This window comes from Oxyura jamaicensis, chromosome 4 (genome assembly GCF_011077185.1).
Source record: "Oxyura jamaicensis isolate SHBP4307 breed ruddy duck chromosome 4, BPBGC_Ojam_1.0, whole genome shotgun sequence".
NCBI lineage: Eukaryota > Metazoa > Chordata > Aves > Anseriformes > Anatidae > Oxyura > Oxyura jamaicensis.
The window spans coordinates 25,977,538-25,989,826 of NC_048896.1; the positions used below are offsets into that span (position 1 = coordinate 25,977,538).

Genomic DNA, 12,289 nt, shown 5'->3' on the forward strand with positions numbered 1-12,289 from the left:
GGCCTCGATGTCCTTCTTGTACTGAGGGGCCCAAAGCTGAACACAGCGCTCGAGGTGCGGCCTCACCAGAGCAGAGTACAGGGGGACGATCACCTCCCTGCTCCTGCTGGCTGCACTGTTCCTGACACAGGCCAGGATGCTGTTGGCCTTCTTGGCCACCTGGGCACACTGCTGGCTCATGTTCAGGCGAGCATCGATCAACACCCCCAGACCCTTTTCCTCTGCATAGCTTTCCAGCCACTCTGCCCCAAGCCCAAGCAGAAACAGAAACAAACACCTTTCGGTTTGGTCATTACATTTCATACAGCATAGTGGTGAACTTGTTTGACTGACTGACAACGATATCTAAAGATAATTCTGTATGTCAGACGGCCTTGTTTGAAAATTTAGACTTTGTAAAGACATACATAAAACCCTCCAGATTCCTGTCAGTTTCATACGAAATCTGACACAGACATAACTCCCTCTTCATTTTCACAGAAGTATTCTCAGAATTTCAGCAGAAATTGTCCTCATTGTTGCTGTTAAGTTGTAGCTGCCTGCATTTTATGGAAATGTGTTTTACTCAGAATTCTTCAAAACTCTCATTGACTTAATTTTGATCTACACTTCACTGTATAATTCTAGTACTTAACATTTCTTTGAGTTCTTCAGTTTCAGGATGAGCAATGATGCTTACAAAATGAAGTTATTTTGCTAGTTGGGTTGCAAAGCCAGTGTGATACTCTGTTGCACAGTTTCATGTTAGTTTTTGTAAGATGAGGTGAGGTGGTGCCTACCTGCAGTTTGCCATCCACGTGAATTGTCACTCATTTTACTCCAGTGAGGTCCTTTCTGAGGCAAGATATCTTGCTTTGATAAGGGATGTGGGAATGGTGCTGTATAAATTGGCAAGAAAGACCATAATATGAAAACTTTACCCCTTAAATATGAGTTGCATAGAGCATGGTTATTCCTCTGTTTTACCCTTCCTTTCTGAATTGGGTAGGGAACCTTATTCCTTACAGCAAATGCCATGTAACTGACTGCTGCCCTGACCAATATTCCAGGTGGATTATTTCTGTTTTCACACCGATGTGGACGAGACCTTGCCTTTGGCACCGTCACTGCTTTTTAAGTGCCCTTTACACGGTCCCTTTTTTACGTACGGCGACACGCCTGGACTGTGACGGGCTCACAAGAAAAAAATAATTACGAAGCGCGCTATCAGAAAAGGGGATGAGGAAGTGAAATCTGCCGGTTCCCCTAGCGTACGGGAGAGGAAAATAAAATGAACAGACAAATAAATAAATAAACAAACCAACACAAAATCCTTGTGCATTTGGTTTTTTTAAACACACGGGGGCAGAGCTTATTTCCTGCCGGGCAGACCCGGACTTTCACCCCCCCCCCCCCCCCCCTTCCCCCCACCGCTGCGCCTACCCCTGCCGGCCGCGGAGGCCGGGGAGGCTGCCACGCAGGGACACACACACGGCCACACACACGGCCACGGGCACACACACGCGTGTGCAGGCTCGCCCCCCGCAGCCCCCCACACGATCGGAGCCGGCCCCCCCGCCCCGACACACACGCGGAAGCGCCGCCCCGGCCCGCCCCCGCCCGCTGCCTCCCTCTCTCTGTCCCCGCACGCCGCCGACCCGCCCGCCGCGCACACGCACGCCCAGCCCGCAGCCGCAGCATGACTGACTGACACCGACCGACCGACCGACGGAGCGAGCGGCACCGCCTGGGGCGAGCGGCCCCGGCCGCATCGTTCGCCCCGCGGCCGCCCGGCGAGACAGCGGCAGGCGGGCGGGGAGGCGGCGGCCGCCGCAGGGGTCCCCAGCCCCCGCCGGAGGAGCCCGGCCAGGTAGCGCGGTCCCTCCGGCACGGCCCCGGGGCAGCGGGGGAGGTTGGCGGGGGGCGCCAGGTGCTGAGGGGATGCCGAGGGTGGCGCCCCGCGGCGGCCCGGCCTCGCCTCGGCTCAGCGCTGGCGGGGCGGCGGCTCCCGGCCGCCCTGCGCCCTTGGCTGGGCGCTGCCGGTGCCGCAGCTCGGCGCCGGGGGGCGAGGAACCTGCGCGGAGGTGCTGGGGGGGAGCCCGCAGGTGGCCGCGGGGGCTGGCCCCGGGGCTGCCGTGTGGTGGCTGCAGCCCCCCTGCGGAGCCGGGCTGCGCCTCTAGAGGGGTGTGAGCCCCGCAGGTCAGTGGGGAGACGCGGTGCTTTTTGTCTGGATCCTTCCTTGAGGTTGTTCTCCTCATTCTTCTCCCCGCACCCCCCTGTCTATCGAGGAATCTGCCGGCGCCCTGTGGGGGGGGAGAGGCAGAAGCCTTCTCGGAAACGTGAGCGGGCACGGGGGTGGTGCTGGGGGTCTCCTGGGGCCTTGGCGCGGGGCTGGGTTTGGGGGAGAGGCGCTGGAGGATGCTGACGGTTCTCCAGAAACGCATGGCAGGCTGAAAAGGTGGAGCAGATGGCGATGGTGCCGCTTACTATGGGAAAGGTTTGTGGAAAAAATCCCATGTCTCCTCTAGATAATTTGTGCCTTTTCTCCTGGCTGAAGGAGGGGATCTTTCACTTTTCTGCGAGGAAAAGAAAGTTGCAGCGAGTTTTTTCTTCTTGCTAGGGAACACGCAGCCCTGTTTTTCCCGCAGAGAATTGAACCCCTCAGAGCTTTATGTCTCTCTTGCCTTTGAAGCCGACAACAGTAAGTTTCTCAGCTTAGAGAAACGTGGATCGCTTTGTTTTCCTACCGCACACCTTTATAGTGGAACGTAACCAGAAGGGAGACTCAAAATCCCTTCTTATTCTCTTCTGTGCCAGATGCGTTTTTTCCATCTAGTATATATTGCGCTTGAAGTGTTAAACTCTCAGGGGGCATGGAGGTGGGGATGCCAGGCAAGGTCTGCTAGTTACTTCAAACAATTCTCCGTGCTCATCCTTAAGAAGGAGAGAAAGGAACATGTTGTAAAAGCAGCTGAGGAATATATAAAAGTGAAATATTAATGAACTGGAAAAGCTTAGATAGTAAGACGTTGCGCCTAATCATTTAGGGGGGTTCTTGTCCTCTTTACAATTCCACATTTTATGTGTCTCTGTAGTACACATGCAATTAGTATAAAGGACGGCAAGATTTGTATTTATCAAGCTAGAAGTAATAATAATGCATAAACCTTGTTTTGCATTGGTGATTATCTCTTGGGGCTTGCTTTGCCCATGATTTCTGAGGCTGCTGTAGAACAGAGTATTATTACAGGAACAGTAAAAAAAAAATATGTCAAGAATGTTTTCTTAGAAATGGAAATGTGAAAGGCTGACTCAGTCCTGGAGTAACTCAGAGGAAGGATTAGCCTTCGAAAGTCCTCTCAGAGACATGATAATGACTTTTCACTCTGAAGTTACTGTTCTCTAGGATCGCAAGCAGAGAGGAATGTCCCATAAATAGGCAGCGCCGTCTCAGGAGAAGGTAGTACCGTGGCTGTCCAGGCTATGCTGGAAGCGTGTCATGCAAACAAGGGATACGTCCTGCAGGTTGGAGTTCCTTTACCTGCTGGAGTCTGGAGTGCAGCGGTCCCTGCAGTGTTTCCGTCTGGAGTCCTAACATCCATTTCCAACTTCTGGGCTGTTTCATACGTCTGTGAGTGAATATACTTACTGTGGAGCAGTACAGGCAAATTAAGATCCCCTAGTAAAGACTGTCTGAATCTCAGTCGTTCTGCCACGGGGAAACGGAAAGAGATTGTGCAGCCGTCCATTTATGCCTTGTTTTCCTTTTAGTTCAGTTTGTGTTTGCTTTCTACAAAGACTCGTCTCTGGTTTGCCAGGATGTTCCTGTTTGTTGCTGTGTGTGGTGTGTGTGTGTTTGTTTATTTATTTTAAGTTAGTTCTTAGAAACAGGCAGGTAAAGATGGAAGCTTTACCCAATCCTACTGGGAAAGGTTAGAGACAGAAGCTTAGGTCTTTTGTTACTGGATGCTGATCCACTTTCTGCTAAATTCTGAATTCTTGCAGTCGCTTTCTCCGGCAGCTCGTTGGGAGAATTTAGTTCAGTAGGCAAGCTGTCTGTCAGTCCGCAGCGTGGATGGAGTACCGCAGTCTGGCCATGCTCCCTGGCAGGACTTCTTGGAGTAGCTCGTGCAAGGCCTACCTTCTGGAGACCTTCGTGCAGGCCTGAGGGAGGGGAGTCATACCAGAAGGAGGACCTCGAACAATATGCAAGTATGTACCATGTCTGGGTTATGTGGAGAGAGAACATTTGATATCTAAGTCTGTTGGTCACAAAATGCTGAGAAGGTGAAGTCTTGTATTGTCAGGACCAAGCGTATGGTTGTGTGAGAGTACAGTCAGTTGTGTTGCATGAGCTGTGCTTGAGCTTCTGATTCGAGCCTAATGCCTTAAATCAGCTTTGTAGTCAGTAGCTGAACATTGAACAATTTTAGAATACATTTGGCAGTGTTTCTGTGTTTTAGATGGTTTGTTTTATAAATTACAAGAGTGGTGTAAAGCTGTTGCTCCATGTGGTCAAATTCCTACTCCTCCGTGAAGGTTCTTGGGAAAGGCTATGGCTTTGCTGGATTAGCTCATCTGGAGCCCTTGGAAGCTCACAGTTGCATAAGGTCCATGTATGGTTTTCACGTGTGGTTGCAAATTACACAAATCCAGGTCTCTGAGAAAAGTATTTTGGGAAAATAAACTTAATGGTAGATTTTGAAAAGCCTAATAAAATTGCCCGTTGTCAGGACATGACATTTCCATACGGTTTTACTTTGTGGATCATCTAGTGCTTTCACAGCACTTCCAGAGATGTCCTAGTTTGAGGAAGCTGTTTATTTACCAGGTGTTACGGACCTTTGATGCAAGGTTGGAACTGAAAGCCATTCAATTGTTTTTCTGTGGTTGATTAAAATGGGTAAAGCATTGGGTGAAATGGCATTTGTGTATCAGTGAAAGTATTCGTGGAAGGGAAATCTTACAGACGCTTCAAGCCAAATTAATGGGCATAGTTTATTTTTAGAATAACTACCAGCTTGTTAGGGGCAGGAACTGAACTGTATTCTCTATCTTGCAGACATTAATGCTTGTTATAAGATTCAGTGCCTCAGGTCTTCTACCTTGTGAGCAACTTTGAAACTGGAGAGGGGGAAGTGACTGGAGTCACAGAGAGGGGGCGGAAAAAAAGAAACAAACCTTGCCACTACGTATGCATGTTTTCCTGAGAAATAACTTCGCAGCTTCATCTCACTTCTCTCTCATTATTGAGTTGATTTGGCCATTTTCTACCATGACAGTAAATAGCATTACATTGATAAAGTAAGTACACGTTTGTATTAGACTCTAACTATTGAACGTTCTGGCTGTGTGGGATGGCATGTAAAACGCAGCACTTGTAAGCGCTGAAAATGTGTAGCGTGATTTGGGCCCGTACCATTGCGTGTTTATTTTTATGCTTCAGGAAGGGTCTGTAACTGAGGTTATGGAAGATGCAGCCATATATTTTACATGCGCTTGTATTAAAAACCTGTATAGCTGTTCTAGTTAACTGTCTGGTTAGCTTTATTTACTGCTTTTTGACTTCTGCTGGATAGTAGGGTGTATCATTTAGATATTGTAAACGCACACCCTCTGAGACTGAAGAGTGTAGTGTGTTCTCCATGGTGTGGGAACAAAATGTTAGTGTTTCCTGCAGACGCTACTGTTCCTGTCTGAAAGAGAGGTCTGCCTGTGCAGGATATTTGTTTTATACTAAGATACAAGGATAGCATAAGAGAACAGAAATGCAACAGAAATAAGAGAACAGGCAAGCAGTACGTAGAAAACGACAAAAAAAAAAAAAATCATGATGTTAGGGAAACCATGACGTTAGAAAAATGCATCGTATGTTGTAGGCATTTTGTGATCTACACAAAAACAATAATTAAAAAAGTAAATAGCTATTGAGGTATATTATAATGATCTGAATGATGATGCTGACAGAGTATCAGCAATGTTTTTGCCTGACCTTAATGACATTCCAGAAATTTACAATATCTAAAAGTACTAAGTTGTCTACAGACGTTACTTTTATTTTCTTTTTCTTTTTTTCCCTACTTACTACTCTTAAATCCCCCGTGAGTTTTGAAGTGTGAATCTGTAATTGTTTTCTTCACAGATGGGAAATTGAACCAGTGTTTGGGTTGAAGTCACCCAATTGATTTGTGATAGAAAAAGACAGTTGAGCTGGAATATGTATCTCAAGTTCCACAGTATTATCTTAATGACTCATCTGTCTTAGTATAGTTTTTTTATTATTATAATGATTTGGCATAGATGTGGAAATTTCCTGCAGATACGGTTGCCAGATTTGGATGTGAAATTATGCAGCATTTTCTCTGTAAAGATTCATTACTAGAAAACTTTTTTTTTTTTTTTTTTTTTCTGGGAGAAAAAGCTTTTCCAGGATTTTGTTTTGTTGTTTAAGTATGAGAGAAAGTAGTTCAGTCGCTCCTGGAATGTAATGACGCTTATGCGTTATTTAAGCAAATGCCACTTAATTTTTTATAATGCTCTAGCATATCAGGAATTGGAGATCCAACAGTCAGTAATGCTTCTGAGGGCCACAGCTGCCTTCTAGTGAGAAGAACCAGTTGTGACAGATTGGTAGGAAGCTTTAAAAAAATAGTCTTTGCCTGTAAATTTTTATAGTGCAAATCATTGCTTCAGAAAATACATTGGTTCCAGGGCATTCCCAGCTTTAGTGTTCTCACTCTTGTTTTTTGGCCTCTTTCCTGCTGCTTCCTTCTGACATACCATCTTGATGTGATCTTTTGAAATGTTTTGATGGGAAAATAGCACTTCTCCAGTGTTTTCCTTCTTCTTTGCACTGTGGTATTTCGTACAGAAATATATATATGCACACATACATACAGGTTCCTTATCTGTATGTTGCTTGTGGCATGGATTAAACCTTGAAGCAGAACCTGTGAAATAATGACATTTGTGCAAATGCCACCTTCTGATGACGTTGGCCTGTCCAGGTGGCCAGCACGTAATCTCAGGCCCTAAGAAAGATGAAGTAACCTGAGTCAGCTGGAACGTGGTGCAAGGTGTGTGCGCTGCGAAGGTTACAATGGCAGCTTCTGAACCCTCCATCAGGAACCAAATACACCAGTATTCATTAGTGTCTCGTAATTATATGTAGCACAATGATTATACAGGGGATATACATCTGAACTCTCCTTTATTTTTTATTTTTTTAATTACTCTAGTGTTTTGCATCCATTTTTCACTGTGTGCCTGGGGAGGGGGGAGGAGAAGAGTGAAGTTTTGCAGTACATTGTTGGAGAATTTTGGGCCAGTGGTGGAATTGCTACTGATTTAGATGGGAGCCTTGGTGACCAGTTAAAGAGCTTGTATGACTTTAAAAAAAGATAATTAAAATATGCAGGTTGGCTTCTTGATGACCAGCTGTACAATGTGTACAAAGATAATAGAATAACAGTCCTGTGAAAAAGATTGCCTTTAATTTTCTTTATTAATTGTCTTCATACTTATTACTTTAGTCTCTACAAGAAAAGCAGTGTTTATTCTGTTATCATAAAGCCTTAAGAATTTAATGTGTCTACTGAAACAATGAAAGTGCTAACAAGTTAATTTCATTTGCAGTATTCAGAAACATTAGTAAATTGCCTTGGTAAGCAACTTCTTCCAATGTTATGTTATATTTTATTTTTTTTTCATATTGCTGAAGGGAGGTGACTGGTAGAAAATGACAATACAGCAAATGATGTGGCTTTCTGCATGCTTACTTAGAGCAAAGTGATGCTGTAAGTTGAGGTTAACTCTTTCAGATTCACAGACCTAACATACCGCGAGAGCAGATCATGCTTTCAGCTGAGCGTGAGCTGTCAATTGTACTTATAATGATAAAGTAGCCATAGGTAACAAATACTGATACATGTTATTTTTTAAAATATTTCTCAGTATTTAAAATGAGCATGGTTTGGGACGCATGGTGTGTATAGGAAATGACATTTACACACTGACCTAAGGTAGCACACGCATTAGTTTTGGTATGCATGTAGAAATGCAAACATTGTGGTGTAATCCCTTGTTGCTTTATTACGCTATTTGAAAAAAAAATAATGAAATAAAATCTTATTACATGAAAGCAAACCTGCTTGTCTTCCAGAGACACTCTGAGAAAGAATACTAATTGTTCCACGTACATCTTTTCTGTTTGAGATTAATGAGCTCTGAGGAACCTCGAGTGGGTAAACCATGTAGGTACCTTCTATTCTCTTTTGGTTTTGTTGTTTTCCGATGTAAAAGTAGATGTGATGGTACAAGGAACACGGTGTGCAAAGGTGATGGCAGGTTCTGTCCTCACAATAAGTAGCAAAATAAGGTCTTTTAGTTTTGTGTGAATTATCTAGGGTCTTATAGTTAGTGCGGTGAGTATACTGCGGGTAGAAAACCGAAGCATCTCAAATTTTTAGTGTTTTCAACCCATTTTTTGTTTTGTTTTAAATGTGTTGGCTATAAGTTCTTTAAGAAAAGTTGGTTCTGTAAGCCAGTGATTAAACTGTTATTGATTTTAATGATGCCTTAAATAATATTTCAGTATCTGTTAGTTTGCTTTGTACAACACGTATTTTTTTTTTTTTCCCCAAGGACATATTTCAAAAGTTCGTGGGCCTGTAACTTTTAGTCTTGCTTATTTATTTATTTATCTTTACATCCTTGAACTCTTAAAACCTCTGAAAATAAAATCATCAACATTTTTAATGATGTTTAGAATGGCCAAAATGCTGCAAATACAAGTGATGTAAGTTCAGTGTGTCTGAGAATAAACTGATCTGTACCTCGAGGCAGCTGGGCTATACTAATGGCATGGGCACAGTACCAAGTGGGAAACAAGATACTTAGAGTTTTTTACAAAGTTCGGGTGGAACAAAATTTAAGAAGACGGGGGATGTTAAAATGCTTGCCTGGATCTTAAATATTCAGAGAGGAAATACGGGAAAGTGAAAGGAAGCGCATAGGATTTGGAAAAGTTGTATCGAAAAGTAAAAATGAGGAGAGTTACGGAAAATATGCATATGGAGTACATGAGGAAGAAATAAAAGGAACATAGATGAGTAAGTTTGTCAGCTGGTAGGAGCTGACACCACAAATGGCTTCTTTCTATCTGCTGCTCTGCTTCATAGCTTGTAAAGTTGGGCATCTGCCGAGAGGGGGGAAGCAAAAGAGGCAGAGGAGAATTGTTTTGGGAAATGAAAGAAAAATCAGCTCTTGTATTCTCCCGGCTCTGTCTTTGTTCTACCCCTCCACAAAAAGGCTGTTAGAAGAAGTACAGGGATTAGTCACATGAGCGGCAAGGTAATCTCAATCCTCTCTAAGCCCTCACATTAACATCCTGATCTTGGTCAAATGGGTTTTTGGTGGCTGACTGCCTGTGGCAAGGTCTCAGTGAATTTCAAACCAGTCTTTAGTACTGGCTCGTGGCTCTCAGTAAGGGAGTCACGTACAGGTTGAGAGTTTTGTCTGCGAATGTAGGTTTTGTTTTAGATTACATTTTTAACAGGCAGAAATTGGAACCAGAAGAAAGCTGTTCTAGGCTGTCGGATCTGCAGCTCTGCTACACATATGTATGTTCTTAATGAACAGAGATGTTAGCTTGAATTTGTTTTGTTTAGTGTTTGACATGAGCTAAGAGCATACGCGCAGTTCCCTTATGAGGCATATCTAAGGCTTAGTAACTTGATTATCCAGCTGAAACTTCTTTGCCCACAGACGCGTATCATTTATACCTGTAGTAGCTTCAAATGAGGAGTGCTAACAAATGATGAAGGCTAGGGCATTGATAAGACCTGAAAGAGGATTTTAACTAACACATCCTGTGTGTTGCTCAGAAGGATCCCTAATATTCCCTAGATGCCACAGGGATCAATTTTCTGGGGTAAATACTGCGTGCGAGCATATACTTAAATGTAAGCTTTTAAGGGAGTTAGAAGGTAAGTTATGTTGCTTTCGGTTGGAAGCTAGGCTCTGTTTGAGATGTGGAGTAGTGAATGTTGTGCATAGTTCAGAAAAAAAAGGTTTTCTTTCATTGACTTGCTCTATTGCAATAAAATCCAAAAGTACATTCACAGATAAGCTTATAAAATCTACCCCCACATCACTAAATATCGAGTAATTGAGGAGGGGAGAAAAAAACTAAACCAAACCAAAAAAAATACTACTCCTTCTGTTTTAAGGGAGTTTAACACGTTGTGTGCAGGTGCTTCTGAAATCTGTGTATTAGCACTGCTCGCGTTACAGCTTTCTTTAAAAATGGCCTCAGGGTGATATTTATTGCTCACTGAAGAAGGTGAGCAAGAAGTTGCTATTGGGAAATGCTGTGAGAATTTCGGAGTCCCTGTTTTTTTTCATGCTTTTGTGTTTATTGGATTGAGATCCTACAGTGTAACTATTTTATTGTGATTTTATATGCTTTGAAATTAGACAAGGAAAAAAAAGTGTGCTTAAAGGAAGCACTTCTGTGTTCAGGATAATGATTCTCCCTTCCTTATGGTTTGCTATTGGCTGGGACAATACCTTTAACTTCCAAAATGCTGAAGCTGAACACGAGGGAAATTGTAAAACACTGACGCAGCGCTATGTCTTTATACAGCACTTTCTAAATATAGTCTAAGTCCTTGTCCTAAAGAGTTTGTGTACTGTAAATAAAATAAGACATGACATGACACAGAGCAGCTTGAGAAGCCTGAGGGAGAAATGAGAGCTATTGGTGAGGAATGGAAGAACTCTTTTAAGTCAAGAATTTGAGGAAAGCTTGAATGGACAGTGAAAATGCCCCCCCAACCAAAACAAACCATAAAAAAACAAACATACAAACAAACAAAACCCCAGAAACTTTGAACTCGTTGCCCTGTGAGGTTTTTATTACTGGTTTGCAGAAACCACTATTTCTTTGTATTTAGATAATAAAACAGTAAATACGTGAGATCTATGTAGATTTTTTTTTTTTTTTTAAAGTAATAAATAATGAAGGAATTATTGGTCTTATGGGCCTGGATTCTCAGCTAGTATTATAGTATTACTTCCTTCGATGGAGCCAAATGTACCTACTGCCAATTGCTCCTGCTGGCCTTGTATTTATTATACTGAGCAGTGTCTGCTGATGCTGAACTCTAGTGCCTTGAGCACTGGTACGTTGTTGGTTCTCCTCCATTCGTCTTGAAGCTGTTTCTCTGTCCCAGAAGTAGAAAATGAAGCTTGCAAAGCTTTGGTAAATTATGTTACTCAGAGAATAAATGAAAACACGGTAGTCTTAAAAAACTTGTCCTGATTTCTGACATACTTGCTATCTTAGTGTCCTTGGGTATTGTTTCCGCTTCGATCTGCGCCAGGTATTTTTGAACTTATTAGTTGCTTTCAGCAATATTTGACAAAAGGATGGAGATCTGAAAACTTGAAGTTCTAATAAGGTTTATGAAATCGGAGAAGAGGTAGAGTCTATGAGAGGTAGAGACTATGTTCTTCAACTGAGAGAAAAGGTGCCTGCTGAGCTCATTCTGTGTTAAGCAGCAAAGAGTTGAGTTACAAGAGGATTCTTGTACGTGTCCTGGCTGCTGGGAGCTTCCTAGGCATTAAAATGAACTAACCACAATATGCAAATACATCGGAAACTAGGCCTTGTTACATCTGGTGTTCATTATGATATACGAGAAAAAAGCCTGGGTGATTTTCTTAATTATTATTTTTTTTATGGTCGTCCTCCCTTCCCCTAGGTTATTTTTATATAACCTTTCCTAAACGTGTAGGGTGGAGCACTCGTTCAGGGCATCGGACTGACGCCTGCCTTAAGAGAGTTGATTTGTTTGAGCCCGTATGCTATATTTGTTTACACCATCAGAAGATTTGTTTTTGTTTTTAATGCTTGCTTACCTGAAGTTCTCAAGGAAGCATGCTGCAGGTGTGGAGTTTTCGTTAAACTCTGCCTTTGACTAAAAGGACAACAGATGTTGTATTCTAAAATTAGGCTCACTGGATGTCAACGAAAACAGACTATCAGCAGAGGCAAAGAAGGCCAGACTTGATTTCTGTGCGTTGTGTGGTGTCAGAAGAGGGTGGAGGAAGCCCCAGACAGACCCTGTTGTCAGGAAGGTACGGATTGTTTTTGTTTTGAACTCATTTTGAACCAAAATGCTTGGAAGGAGAATAGAAAACATGCCAACGTAGTGAACTGGGCTGTAGTAAGTAACCGGATGAAAGATCCCAGTTACAGGTAGGGCTGCAGTAAGTAACTGGATGAAAGATCCCAGTTACAGGTAGG

General features: G+C 43.1%; 1 protein-coding gene across 6 annotated transcripts in view; it reads left to right on the top strand.

Annotated features, from left to right (window-relative positions):
* The window catches only part of CCSER1 (coiled-coil serine rich protein 1), a 712,119-nt gene that overhangs the window by 49,074 nt on the left and 650,756 nt on the right, over positions 1–12,289 (top strand). For 3 of the 6 annotated variants that reach the window (XM_035326088.1, XM_035326092.1, XM_035326094.1), the window contains exon 1: positions 1,617–1,849. The exons of 1 other annotated variant lie outside the window; for it this stretch is intronic. The gene's annotated coding sequence lies outside the window, so the exon portion shown is untranslated. Of the gene's footprint in view, positions 1–1,616; positions 1,850–2,357; positions 2,477–12,289 lie in introns of those variants that run through there. 2 more of the 6 variants (XM_035326093.1, XM_035326091.1) reach the window with 2 other exon arrangements.